The sequence below is a fragment of the Theropithecus gelada genome, chromosome 7a, assembly GCF_003255815.1.
Source record: "Theropithecus gelada isolate Dixy chromosome 7a, Tgel_1.0, whole genome shotgun sequence".
Classification (NCBI taxonomy): domain Eukaryota; kingdom Metazoa; phylum Chordata; class Mammalia; order Primates; family Cercopithecidae; genus Theropithecus; species Theropithecus gelada.
The window spans coordinates 53,269,694-53,283,189 of NC_037674.1; the positions used below are offsets into that span (position 1 = coordinate 53,269,694).

At 36.6% G+C, this 13,496-nt stretch overlaps 1 protein-coding gene and 1 pseudogene across 1 annotated transcript in view; one reads left to right on the top strand and one right to left on the bottom strand.

The window, feature by feature from the left end:
- Positions 1–13,496, bottom strand: part of PEAK1 (pseudopodium enriched atypical kinase 1) — a 301,809-nt gene that overhangs the window by 150,360 nt on the left and 137,953 nt on the right. The gene's annotated exons all lie outside the window — the stretch shown is intronic.
- Positions 9,530–9,799, top strand: LOC112627738 (annotated as a pseudogene).

Sequence of the window (13,496 nt, forward strand, 5' to 3'; positions counted from 1 at the left end):
TACAACTATTGTGTATGCATAATAATTTTTAAAAATGTATATGAAAACCCAAATGAAAAACTAATTTTGAAAATAAAGAATGAAGTATGAATACTTCTAATAACTGATCTCTAGATTTATAACTAAGCTAGAGCAATTGAGATAGTTTGATCACGGCCTGCAGATAAACATACAAATGGAACATAATAGAGAATACAAAAATAGACCTACAAATATATGCTACATTGATTTTCAACAAAAGTGTCAAGCTAATTCAATATAGGAAGATAATATTTTCAACAAATGGTGTAGAATAGGATATTTACCTGGCATGAAAATGAACTCTCCCTTTACCTCACACCATACATATAAACTCAAAATGCATCATAAATCTAAGAGTGAAACTACAAAACATCAAGAAAAAAGAAAAAGGAAATGATGTTATGACCTTAGGATAAAGAGAAACCATAAAAACACAAAACAGAACTCACCTCATAAACTGTAATTTATAAAAATTAAAAACTTCTGCTGTTTTAAAAACAGAATTAGAAAAATTAAGTGGCCAGTAAGTACAAGAAACAATTAAAACCATAAGATACCACTTCATACACATAGAAAAGATAAATTTAGAAAGACTGACAATTTCAAATATTAGCAAGAATGTCGAGCTGTGCTGTCTATGTCAGTAGCTACTGTATTGGATGATGCAAATATAGAAAATTTTTTATTACTGCAGAAAGTTCTATAGGACGACAATGATGTAGAGTATCTGAAATGCTCATAAATTGCTGCTAGGAATGGAAAATTTTATCAACATTTTAAAAAAGTTCGGCAGCTTCTTCCAAAGTTTAAAATCAAATTTAAAAACTTACCAAAGAACCAAATAGTTTCACTCCTAAGTATTCACTCCACAGAGTTGGCATCATCAGAGGCCTAGTAGGAAGCTGAAACTCCCACCCCTGCCCACAACAGGTGCCTCCTACCAAGTGTCACTGGAGGATGATTAGGACCCTGAACTTATTCCTCTACCTGACAGTAATGAGGCAACATCCTTTCCCCCTGCCAGTATACTATCAAAAGAGACCTGCCAAAACAGAAGACTTAAATGAAATGCAAAATCTCATGACATAATGTCCAAAATGTCTAGGTTTTGATTGAAAACCATTTGCCATATCAAGAATCAGGAAAATCATAACTTGAATGAGAAAAGACAATCAATGGATACCAACACCAAGATAACAGACATAAGAATTATCTTACAAGGGAGGAAAAATGGCAGATAGGGGTCAGGACTAACTTCAGCTCCCAGTTGGATGGATACAGTAGCATGTGGAGACTCACATCATGAACTTCTGCTCCAACAACTACCGCAGGAACATACCAGGAAAGCCGAGATAATCCACAGACCCTTTGAAGGAGCTGGATTGCTGCTGTAGGCTCTGTGGGACAGCCAAGGAACTGTGAGTCAGCTAGTTTTCTTAGTGGGGAGGCTTATAGCCTGGGACAAAGTTCTCAGCCCTCCTCACTGGCTGCCTGGAAATCAACTCCATGTTGTTGGTTGGGGGGCACAGTGGGAGTGGGACCAGCCTTTTGGGTTGTAGGCTGCATGGGAGCTGTGTGAGGACTCTGGCTGCAGGCATTTTCTACTTCCCTGGCAACCTGTGTGATGCAGCAGAGGCAGCCATAATCTTCCTGGGAACATAATTGCATTGGCCTGGGAAACACGCCCCCATCCTCTACAGCAGCCACATCAATTCCTGCCCAAGGAGAGTCTGAGCTCAGACACACCTAACCCTGTCCACATCTGATGGTCCTGCTGGTAGCTGAAGACCAAGGATATACCCTCTTGAGAGGTCTATGGCCCCAACCTCCACCTCATCCTCCCTATACTACCACAGTTCATATGTTCTTTAAAGCACCACCTCCTATCTGGAGGCCAACCAACACAAAACCAGCTCGGGTAACAAAAATACAACCAGGAACCCTCACAGTATCCACTTCATGCCCCTGCTACCTCCACCAGATCAGGTGTTGGTATCCATGGCTGAGAGACCTGAAGACAGATCACATCATAAGACTCTGCAGATACTCCCCAGTACCAGTCCAGAGCCTGAGGGCTCTGCTGGATGGCTAGATCCAGAAGAGAAACAACAATCACTTCAGTTCAGCTCTCAGAAATTCCCGTCCCTATGGGAAAGGGAAGAGCACCACATGAAGGGAGCAACCTGTGGGACACAAGAATCTGAACAGCAGCCTTTGAGTCCCAGATCTTCCCTTTGATACAGTCTACCCGAATAAGAAGGAACCAGAAAAACAATTTTGGCAATAGACAAAACAAGGTTCTTTAACACCCCCAAGAGATCACACTAGCTCACCAACAATGGCTCCAAACCAGGAAAAACAATCTCTGAATTGCCAGAAAAAGAATTCAGAAAGTCAACTATTAAGCCAATTGAGTAGGCATCAGAGAAAGGTCAAATCCAAGAAATCAAAAAAAGATACAGGATATGAATGGAAAAATCTCCAGTGCAATAGATAGCATAAATAAAAACTAATCACAACTTCTGGAAATGAAGGGCACACTTAGAGAATTGCAAAATGCACTGGAATGTCTCAGAAATAGAATTGAACAAGTAGAAGAAAGAACTTCAAGCCTGAAGACAAGGCTTTTGAATTAACCCAATCTGATAAAGACAAAGAAGAAAAAAGAATTTTTAAAAAATGAACAAGCCAGGCACAGTGGCTCATGCCTATAATCCCAGCATTCTGGGAGGCCGAGGAGGGCAGATCACTTGATGTCAGGAGTTTGAGACCAGTCTGGCCAACATGGTGAAACCCCGTCTCTACTAAAATACAAAAATTAGCTGGGTGTGGCGGTGTGTGCCTGTAATCCTAGCTATGTGGGAGGTTGAGGTAGGAGAATCACTTGAACCTGGGAGGCGGAGGATGCAGTGAGCCCAGATTGCACCACTGCATTTCAGTCTGGATGACAGAGCAAGACTTCATCTCAAAAAAATAAAAACAACAACAACAACAACAAAAAACTTCCAAGAAGTTTGACATTATGTTAAATGATCAAATTTAAGAATAACTGGTGTTTCTGAGGAAGAAGAGAAATCTAAAAGTTTGGAAAACATGTTTGAGAGAATAATTGAAGAAAACTTTCTTGGCCTTGCTAGGGATCTAGACATCCAAATACAAAAAGCTCAAAGAACTCCTGGGAAATTTCATTGCAAAAAGATCACCACCTAGGCACACAGGTTATCTAAAGTCAAGATGAATGAAAGAATCTTAAGGGCTGTGAGGCAAAAGTATCAGGTAACCTATAAAGAAAAACCTATCAGATTAACAGCAGATTTCATAGCAGAAACCCTACAAGCTAGAAGGGACTGGGATCCTATCTTTAGCCTCCTTAAACAAAAATAATTATCAGTCAAGAATTTTGTATGCAACAAAACTAGGCTTCATAAATGAAGAAAATATATGGTATTCTTCAGACAAACAACCGCTGAGAGAATTAGCCACTACCAAGCCAGCACTACAAGCACTGCTAAAAGGAGCTCTAAGTCTTGAAACAAATCCTCCAAATACACCCAAATCGAATATCCTTAAAGCATAAATCTCACAGGACCTATAAAACAACACCACAATGAAAAAAAAAAGGTATTCAGGCAATAAATAGAGCAATGAATAGAATAGTACCTCACATTTCAATACTAACGTTGAAAGTAATGGGCCTAAATGCTCCACTTAAAAGATAGAGAATGGCAGAATGGATAAGAATTCAGTAATTAAGTATCTGCTGTCTTCAAGAGACTCACCTGACACAAAAGGACTCACATAAAGTTAAGGTAACGGGGTGGAAAAAGATACTCCATGCAAATCGGCACCAGAAGCAAGCAGGAATAGCTATTCTTGTATCAGACAAAACAAACTTTAGAGCAACAGCTGTTAAAAAAGATAAAGAGAGACACTGCATAATGATAAAAGGTCTAATACAACAGGAAAATATCACAATCCTAAATAGATATGCACCTAACACTGGAGCTCCCAATTTATAAAACAATTACTACTAGACCTAAGAAATTAGATAGGCAGCAACAAAATAATAGTGGGAGACTTCAATACTTCACTGACAGCACTAAACAGGTAATCAAGACAAAAAGTCAACAAAGAAACAATGGGCTTAATAGACATTTACATAACATTCTACCCAACAACTACAGAATACACATTCTATTCATCAACACATGGAACATTCTCCAAGACAGACCATATGACAGGCAACAAATTCTCAACAAATTTAAGAAAATCGAATTATACAAAGCACTTTATTAGACCACAGTGGAATAAAATTGGAAATCAACTTCAAAAGGAACCCTCAAAACCATGCAAATACACGGAAATTAAATAACATGTTCCTGAATGATCACTGAGTCAAAAGTGAAATCAAGATGGAAATTAACAAATTATTTGAACTGAACAATAATAGTGGCACAACCTATAAAAACCTCTGGGATATAGCAAAGGCAGTGCTAACAGGAAATTCATAGCATTAAATGCCTACATCAATAAGTCTGAAAGAGCACAAACAAGACAATCTAAGGTCACACCTCAAGGAGCTAGAGAAACAAGAACAAACCAAACCCAAGCCCAACAGAAGAAAATAAGCAACCAAGATCAGAGCAGAACTAAATGAAATTGCAACAAACAAAAAAATACAACAGATAAATGCAATAAAAAGCTGGTTATTTGAAAAGATAAATAAAATTGATAGACCAGTAGTGGGATTAACCAAGAAAGAAGAGAGAAGATCCAAATAAGCTCAATTATAAACAAAATGGGAGATATAACAGCCAATACTACAGAAATACAAAATATCACTCAAGGCTACTATGAACACCTTTATGTGCATGAACTAGAAAACTAGAGGAGATAGATAAATTCCTGGAAATATACAACCCTCCTAGGTTAAACCAGGAAGAAACAGAAACTCTGAACAGACCAATAACAAGAAATAAGACTAAAATTGTAATTTAAAAGTTACCAACAAAAAAAGTCCAGGACTAGATGGATTCACAGCTGAATTCTATCAGACATTTAAAGAAGAACTGGTTACCAATCCTATTGACACTACTGCAAAAGACACAGAAAAAGGGAATCTTCTTGAAATCATTCTATGAAGCCAGTTTCACCCTAATACCAAAACCAGAAAAGGACATAACCAAAAAAAGAAAACTACAAACCAATATCCCTGATGAACATAGATGCAAAAATCCTTAACAAAATACTAGCTAAATGAATCCAACAGCAGATCAAAAAGATAATCCACCATGATCCAGTGGGTTTCATACCAGGGATGCAGGGATGGTTTAACATCGGCAAGTCAATAAATGTGATACACCACATAAAAAGAATTAAAAACAAAAATCACATGATCATCTCAATAGATGTGGAAAAAGCATTTCACAAAATCCAGCATCCCTTTATGTATGATTAAAACCCTCAGCAAAATTGGTAAAGAAGGAACATACCTTAAGGTAATAAAAACCATCTATGACAAGCTCACAGCTAACACTATAATGAATGGGGAAAAGTTGAAAGCATTCCCCCTGAAAACTGGAATAGGACAGGGATGCCCACTTTCACCACTTCTATTCAACACAGTACTGGAAGTCCTAGTCAGAAAAATTAGACAAGAGAAAGAAATAAAGGGCATCCAAATTGGCAAACAGAAGTCAAACTGTCGCTGTTTGCTGATGACATAATCGTATACCTAGAAAACCCTGAAAGACTCATCCAAAAAGCTCCTGAACTAGTAAATGAATTCAGCAAAGTTTCAGGATACAAAATTAATGTATACAAATCAGTAGCCCTGCTATACATCAACAGCAACCAAGCTGAGAATCAAATCAAGAAATCAATCCTTTTTATAATAGCTGTTAAAAACAAAAACAACAAAAAAACTTAGGAATATACTTAATCAAGAGGTGAAAGTGAAAGACCTCTGCAAGGAAAACTACAAAACACTGCTGAAAGAAATTATAGATGACAAAACAAACAGAAACATATCCCATGTTCATGGATGGGTAGAATCAATGTTGTGATAATGACCATACTGCCAAAAGCAATCAACAAATTCAATGCAATTCCCATCAAAATACCACCACCATTCTTCACAGAACTAGAAAAAACAATCCTAAAATTCACATGGAACCAAAAGAATCCACATAGCCAAAGCAAGACTAAGCAAAAAGAACAAATTTGGAGGCATCACATTACCCAACTTCAAATGATACTATAAGGCCATAGTCACCAAAACAGCAAGCATCGTACTGGAATAGAAACAGGCACACAGACCAATGGAACAGAATAGGGAATCCAGAAATAAAGCGAAATACTTACAGTCAACTGATCTTTGACAAAGCAAACAAAAACATAAAGTAGGAAAAGGAAACTATCTGCAGCAACCTAGATGGAATTGGAGACCATTATTCCCAGTGAAGTAACTCAGGAATGGAAAACCAAACATAGTATGTTCTCACTCATAAGTGGAGGCTAAGCTATGAGCATGCAAAGACATAAGAATGACACAATGAACTTTGAGGACTTGGAGGAAGAGTAAGAGGGAGATGAGGGATAAAAGACTACATATTGGGTACAGCGTGTACTTCTAGGGTGATGGGTGCACCGGGAGACGGAGGTTGCAGTGAACTGAGATCGCAGTGCAGCCTGGGCGACAGAGTGAGACTCTGTCTCAAATAAATAAGTAAATAAATAAAATTAAAAAGTAAAATAAAAAGGAAAAGAAAAAAATGTATTTTTTAAAGAAAGAAAAAGAATTATCTCACAAGGATTTTAAGGCAGCCACCATTAAAATGCTTCAACGGGCAATTACCAACATACTGGAAACAAATGAAAAGAACAGAAAGCCTGAGTAAAGAAAGTCTCAGCAGAGAAAAATAGAATGTAAATAATGAAATTACAAAACCAAAATTACAATAACTGAAATCAATGTCAGTGGATGGGTTCAATAGCAGAATGGATGTGACAGAAGAAGGAATCAGTATACTAAAAAATAAAACAATAGAAATTTGCCAGTCTGAACAATAGGAAGAAAACAAACCAAAAAATAACAAACAAACAGAACTCTGGTGACTCGTGAAACTATAATAAAAGACTAACATTCCTGTCACCAGAGTCTCAAAAGGAGAGGAAAAAAAGGACAGAACTGAAAAATAATTTGAAAAAATATGACTGAAAAGTTCTCAAAAGACATAAACCTACAGATTCAAGAAGCCAAGTAAACCCCAAACAGTGTAAACCCCAAATCAATCCATGCCAAAATACATCAAAGTCAAACTTCTGAAAACTGAAGACATAGAAAAAATCTTGAAAGCAGCATCAGAAAAATAACATTTTCCCTAGAGGGGAAAAACAGTTTAACGACAGTAAATTTCTCATTAAAAACCATGGAAGCCAGAAGGAACTGGCACGATTTATCTTTCAGGTGCTAGGAGAAAAGACATGTTAACTCAGAGTTCTTTATCCAGCAAAAATATCCTACAGCAATGAAGAAAAAAATAAAAATATTTATAGAGAAAGGATAATTTCTCACTAGCATACCTGCTTTAAAAGAATAAAGAAAATTCTCTAAGCAGAAAGGAAATGAAAAAAGATCTCAAATAATCCAGGAATTGTGGATAACGAGGAAGGAAGGATGACAGAAGGATGAAAAATATGTATAAATACAACAGATTCCTGTTCCACTTGAGTTTTTCAAATTATGTTTGACTGCTGAAGCAAAAATTATAATGCTGTATGATATGGTTCAAAATGTATGTAAAGAAAATAAAACCATTAATACACATAAAATATGTATGTAAACATGCACATAATATACACATATACATATATTAGAAACATTTAAAAATGTTAAGATAATTAAATGGGGGGGGAATAAAGGGAGCAAAAGTTTCTATACTTTACTGGAAGTGATAAAATGTAGCATCACCAAGTAGCACTGTAGTACAGCCAACTATGATTTGTTACATACAAAATGTAGTATCTAGAGTGATGAAAAAAAGCCAGACAAAGAGATATACTTTAAAACACTGAATGCTAAAAAGTATTCAAGTAACCTGCAGGAAAGCTAGAAAAAAAACAAAAAAAACAAAAAAAAAAACAAAGTGTGACACATCCATACTGTGGAAAACTAACTATATTGGCAATAAATAGGAATGATTCTTGACATCTCAACTTAGATGGATCTCAAGGGCATTATGCGGAGTAAAAAAAAGCCAATCTCAAAGGTTTTATACTATATGATTCCATTTATATAACATTCTCAAAATGACAAAATTATAGAGATGGTTACCAAGGGTGAGGAATGGTGGAAGGGAGTGGGTGTGCGTGAGACTATACAGAGGCAGCAAAGGGACATCATTGGGTTAAGGAATTCTGTATCTTGGTTGCAGTGTTGGTTACATGAATCTACACATGTGATAAAATACCAAAGAACGATATACTACTTGCTTTACAGCAATGTCAATGTACTGGTTTTAATATTGTTCTATAGCTACATAAGATGGAACTAACAGGGGAAACTCGGTGAATGGTACAGTAAACATGGTACTTCTCTGTACTATGTTTTCAACTTCCTGTGAATTTATAATTATTTCAAAATAAAAAGTTTAAAAAGTGAATTAATTTTGTGAACTATTTAAGAGCTCACTAATAGGATCACCATATCTGTAAGTAAATATTTTTGTTCTAATAGAAAAAAATTATAGCAACTTTATTCATAATAGATAAAAACTGAAAATAAGAAACTAATCTGAAAAGGCAACATATTGTATGATTCCAATTATATGATATTCTGAAAAAGTTAAAACCATGGAGATAGTAAAAGGTTCAGTGGGTTGTCAGGGGCCAGAGAAGGAAAAGGGATGAACAGGCAGAATGCAGAGGATTTTCAGGGCAGTGAAAATACTCTATATGATACTAGAATGGTAGACAGCTGTCATTACGCATTTATCCAAACCCATAGAATGTACAACACCAAGAGTGAACACTAATATAAACTATGGACTTGCGGTGATTATGATGTCTCAATGAAGGTTCATCAACTGTAGCAAATGTACCATTCTGGTGGGGATGTTGATAATAGGGAATGCTATACACTTGTGGGGACGAGGGTGTGTGGGATATCTCTATACCTTTTTCTCAGTTTTGATGTTGAACCTAAAATTGCTCTAAAAAAATGAAGTCTTTTGAAGAAACATTGGAAACGAAATGTTCATGAACAGGTGATTAAGTATATTGTGATACAGTCATACAATGGAATACTATTCAGCAATTAAAATAATGAACTACTAATACACACAACATATGAATTTCAAAAAATTAAGCTGAGAGAAAAGCTAGATTCAAAAAGAGTATATAATAATTCAATTTATAGGAGCAGTGTGAAGAAGCAGCAGCAAGAACGATCCCCAGACTGACCAAAGCCCACACAATGCACCTATGTCCTGCCAGCATCACCACCACCATGCCAAAGAGAAAGGCTGAAGGGGATGCTAAAGGAGATAAAGTCAAGGTGAGGGACAAACCACAGAGAAGATCTGCAAGGTTGTTTGCTAAACCTGCTCCTCCAAAGCCAGAGACTGATCCTAAAAAGGCCCCTGCAAAGAATGGAGAGAAGGTACCCAAAGGAAAAACGGGAAAAGTTGACACTGGCAAGGAGAATAAGCCTGCAGAAAATAGAGATGCCAAAATAGACCAGGCACAGAAAGGTGAGGGTGCTGGAGATGCCAAATGAAGCATGTGCATTTTTGATAACTGTGTACTTCTGGTGACTATACAGTTTGAAATACTATTTTTTATCAAGTTTTATAAAAATGCAGAATTTTGTGGGTTTTTTTTTTTTTTTTTTTGAGACAGAGTCTCACTCTATCATCCAGGCTGGAGTGCAATGGTGCGATTTCTGCTCACGGCAACCTCTGCCTCCTGGGTTCAAGCCATTCTCTAGCCTCAGCCTCCTGAGTAGCTGGGATTACAGACTCATGCCACCACACCCAGCTAATTTTTGTATTTTTAGTAGAGATGGGTTTCACCATATTGATCAAGCTGGTCTTGAACTGACCTCAAGTGATCCGGCTGCCTCGGCCTCCCAAGGTGCTCGCGTGTGTGTGTGTGTGTGTGTGTGTGTGTGTGTTTTCAAAGCTATGTTGTTAGTACACAGAACACTTACTGTTGTTTTTGGGGGAAGGGGTATATGTCACTAATAAAATGTCTCCAAAGCTGGATTGATGGGGAAAATACCTTTCCCTTCTAGTTTTGAGAGACTTCCTCTTGGATCTCAGGAGGAGGGACTCCCTGACTTAGACACACATGGCTTCCTTGGCACAAAAGCCTGTTGGATGGAAAAACAAATTTGTTTTTACGTTCTTGTCTCCCTTTCCACCTTTCAGCATAGACTTAACTTCCTTAAACCCACACATCTGCTGGGATCTGACCCCCAATAATTGGTTACCAGTGTTTCAGACAATCTGGATGTTCCAGTGATACCACTGAGATGGAGCCCCTCAAAAGAGCAGTGGTTCCATTTCTAGACTGGATCTTCAGATAAATTCTGCCATTTCATTTCACTGCCTGAGTCAGGATTGGCTTGTGAAAAGTTGTTAAACAATATTTAACTGTGAAATGTCAACCTCACTCTAAACTTTCCCTGTTCACAGCATCACATGAAGACTTCATTGGGTTTATAGTGGCTTTCTGATTTTTGGTAGTCCACTGAAGAAGGGAGTTTGAAAGTTGTTGTATGTATACTGTTAATGATTCTCTGCCCATGTCCTGCCTGGAATACCATGATTATTTATGTTAAGTATCTTTAATAAAGCTGGATACAGTTTGGCTAGGAAATAAAATTCCATTTATACAATATTCTGGAATAGGTAAAACTATAATGATGAAGTACAGATCAGTAATTGTTAGATGTAGGGAGAGATTTTGACTAAAAAGGGACAGCCAGAAGTTTTCTAGGGTGATGGGACTGTTTGTTTCCTGTTTGTAGTGGTAGTTATATGGATCCATACATGTGTTAAAGCTCACAGAACTTATTTAAAAAGTCAGTTTTGGGCCAGGCACGGTGGCTCATGCCTGTAATCCCAGCACTTTGGGAGGCTGAGGCAGGCAGATCACTTGAGGTCAGGAGTTCAAGACCAGCCTGGCCAACATGGTGAAATCCTGGTCTCTAGTAAATACACAAAAATTAGCTGGGCATGGAGGCAGGCACCTATAATCCCAGCTACTCAGGAGGCTGAGGCACAAGAATCACTTGAAAATGGGAGGCGGAGGCTGCAGTGAGCTGAGATCATGCCACTGTACTCCAGCCTGGGCGACAGAGTGAGACTCCATCTCAAAAAAAAAGGGTTAGCTTTACCGTATATAAATTTTAAAAACTAACAACAAAATAAAATAATTTCCCATCACAACTTTTCAAATTCTATCTTCAATTATTTAATAGATACATAAAGTGTATTCTAATCTTAGTTCTGTTGCCACCTATATAACACTTGAGGAGGTAGCTTCACACCCTTAGTTTCACTTTGCAAAATGAAAGGGGATAATCAAATGATTTCTGAAGCCTTTTCTTATTCTAAAACCTGTTCCTATTCCATATTTCTGTTAAATTTTTATTATTTTAGAATTAACAAGGAACACAAAATATTTTAATGCACTCAAGTGGACTCTATAAACTTCTTTCACACAGTGTGGGCTGGCTTGCAATATTCTTGTTATTGGTTTTATGTGATCTTTTATGGGCTCTAAACATTTGACCTTACTTAGTAGCTTTGTGTAGATGATCACTAGATAGCACTCTCATCTCTGGAATAATCAGGTTTCTGACTGTAAGAGCTGTACAAGATTTCTATTTCCTGGCTGGGCATGGTGGCTCATACCTGTAATCCCAGCGCTTTAGGAGGCTGAGGCAGGTGGATCACTTGAGGTCAGGAGTTTCAAGAGCAGCCTGGCCAACATGGTGAAACCCTGTCTCTACTAAAAATACAAAAATTAGCCAGGTGGGGTGGCATCTGTAATCCCAGGAGGTTGAGGTTAGAGAATCGCTTGAACCCCGGAAGCGAAGGTTGCAGTGAGCCGAGATTTGCCATTGCACTCCAGCCTGGGCAACAGAGCGAGACTCCATCTCAAAAAAAAAAAAAAAAACAAAAAAACAAAAAAAACATTTCCTTTATCATATCAGACTTTGTCTATAGTTTGCTGTAAAAAGAGTATGTGAAATGCTATTTCTGCCAGCCAAATGATGCCTATTGTTATTAATTTTTATAAGACATGATATTCATATTGCTGGAGAAAAGAAAGTCATTTTTACTGAATTCATTCAATATAATCAAAAACTTTTTTTTTTAACCTTACATAGAAAATCTGGAGTCCCCAAATCTTTTGCAAAGATCTTCATTTCTCCTATAGAAGAGCTGCAGACTAGCAACATACTATACTACCAAATTTTATATTAAAATGTTCTGTTTATATATAAGTATAAGCAAAGCTATTGAGGAAGTTCATACAATTCAAGAATCAAATTTAATAACTTCATAGAAAACCCTCATTGCAATTAGCAACTTTTCAATTTTTTTGGAGATGGGTTTTCATAAAAGAAATAAAAAGACCCAAGAGCAAATTATTATCTCTTTCAACAATACTCTCAATTTTGTACAGCGGAATAATTTTTGAATATTTATGAAAATCATCCAAATTTCTCACATTGGGAATTAAGAAAACTAAAGGTGGCATATATATGTTAATGAAATATTCAATAACTATTTGAATATTTATACTTACTTGGTACTATTTTTCTCTGATAAATTCAAATAACTGGGCAACTCAAGGTGGACAGATCTTACAAATGCAGGCCAACAGATTCTGTAATTCTCCTTTATTACCTATACTTCTATTTTTTAAAACTCTGAATCAACCCATTTAATTCTCTCAAATACAACACAAAGAAATAAAACAAAGCCCTGAGCTACATTTAATCATTTAATTGTTAAGTAGCAATACACCTGGCAAAAGAAAAAACCAATCAATATTTCCAAATAATTCTATCACCATGCTAAACTTTAAAATAACTTGGTCAAGAAAGAAGCTATAAATCAAATTTATTTCCTGGGTGTTTAGATCACAAACCCAAATATACACATACATACATATACACATAAATCAACAGCTCCATATTTCCCTTATTGCCATCCTGAGGTTTACTGAATATGACATCGAAGAGTTCCTCAAATTTCCATACATCTAAGAACTTATCTCATTTTTAGAAAATATCCTGGCACAGAAAGCAGACTACATAGAAATAAATCTACATTAATCTAGCTAATCAATAGCTAGGAAAAACAATTTAATGCTAACGAATTTGTCAACAAGACTTGTTAAAAAAAAAGTTACTGTTTCAGCAATTTCTTCATTGGAATAGTTTAAAAAGTTAAAAG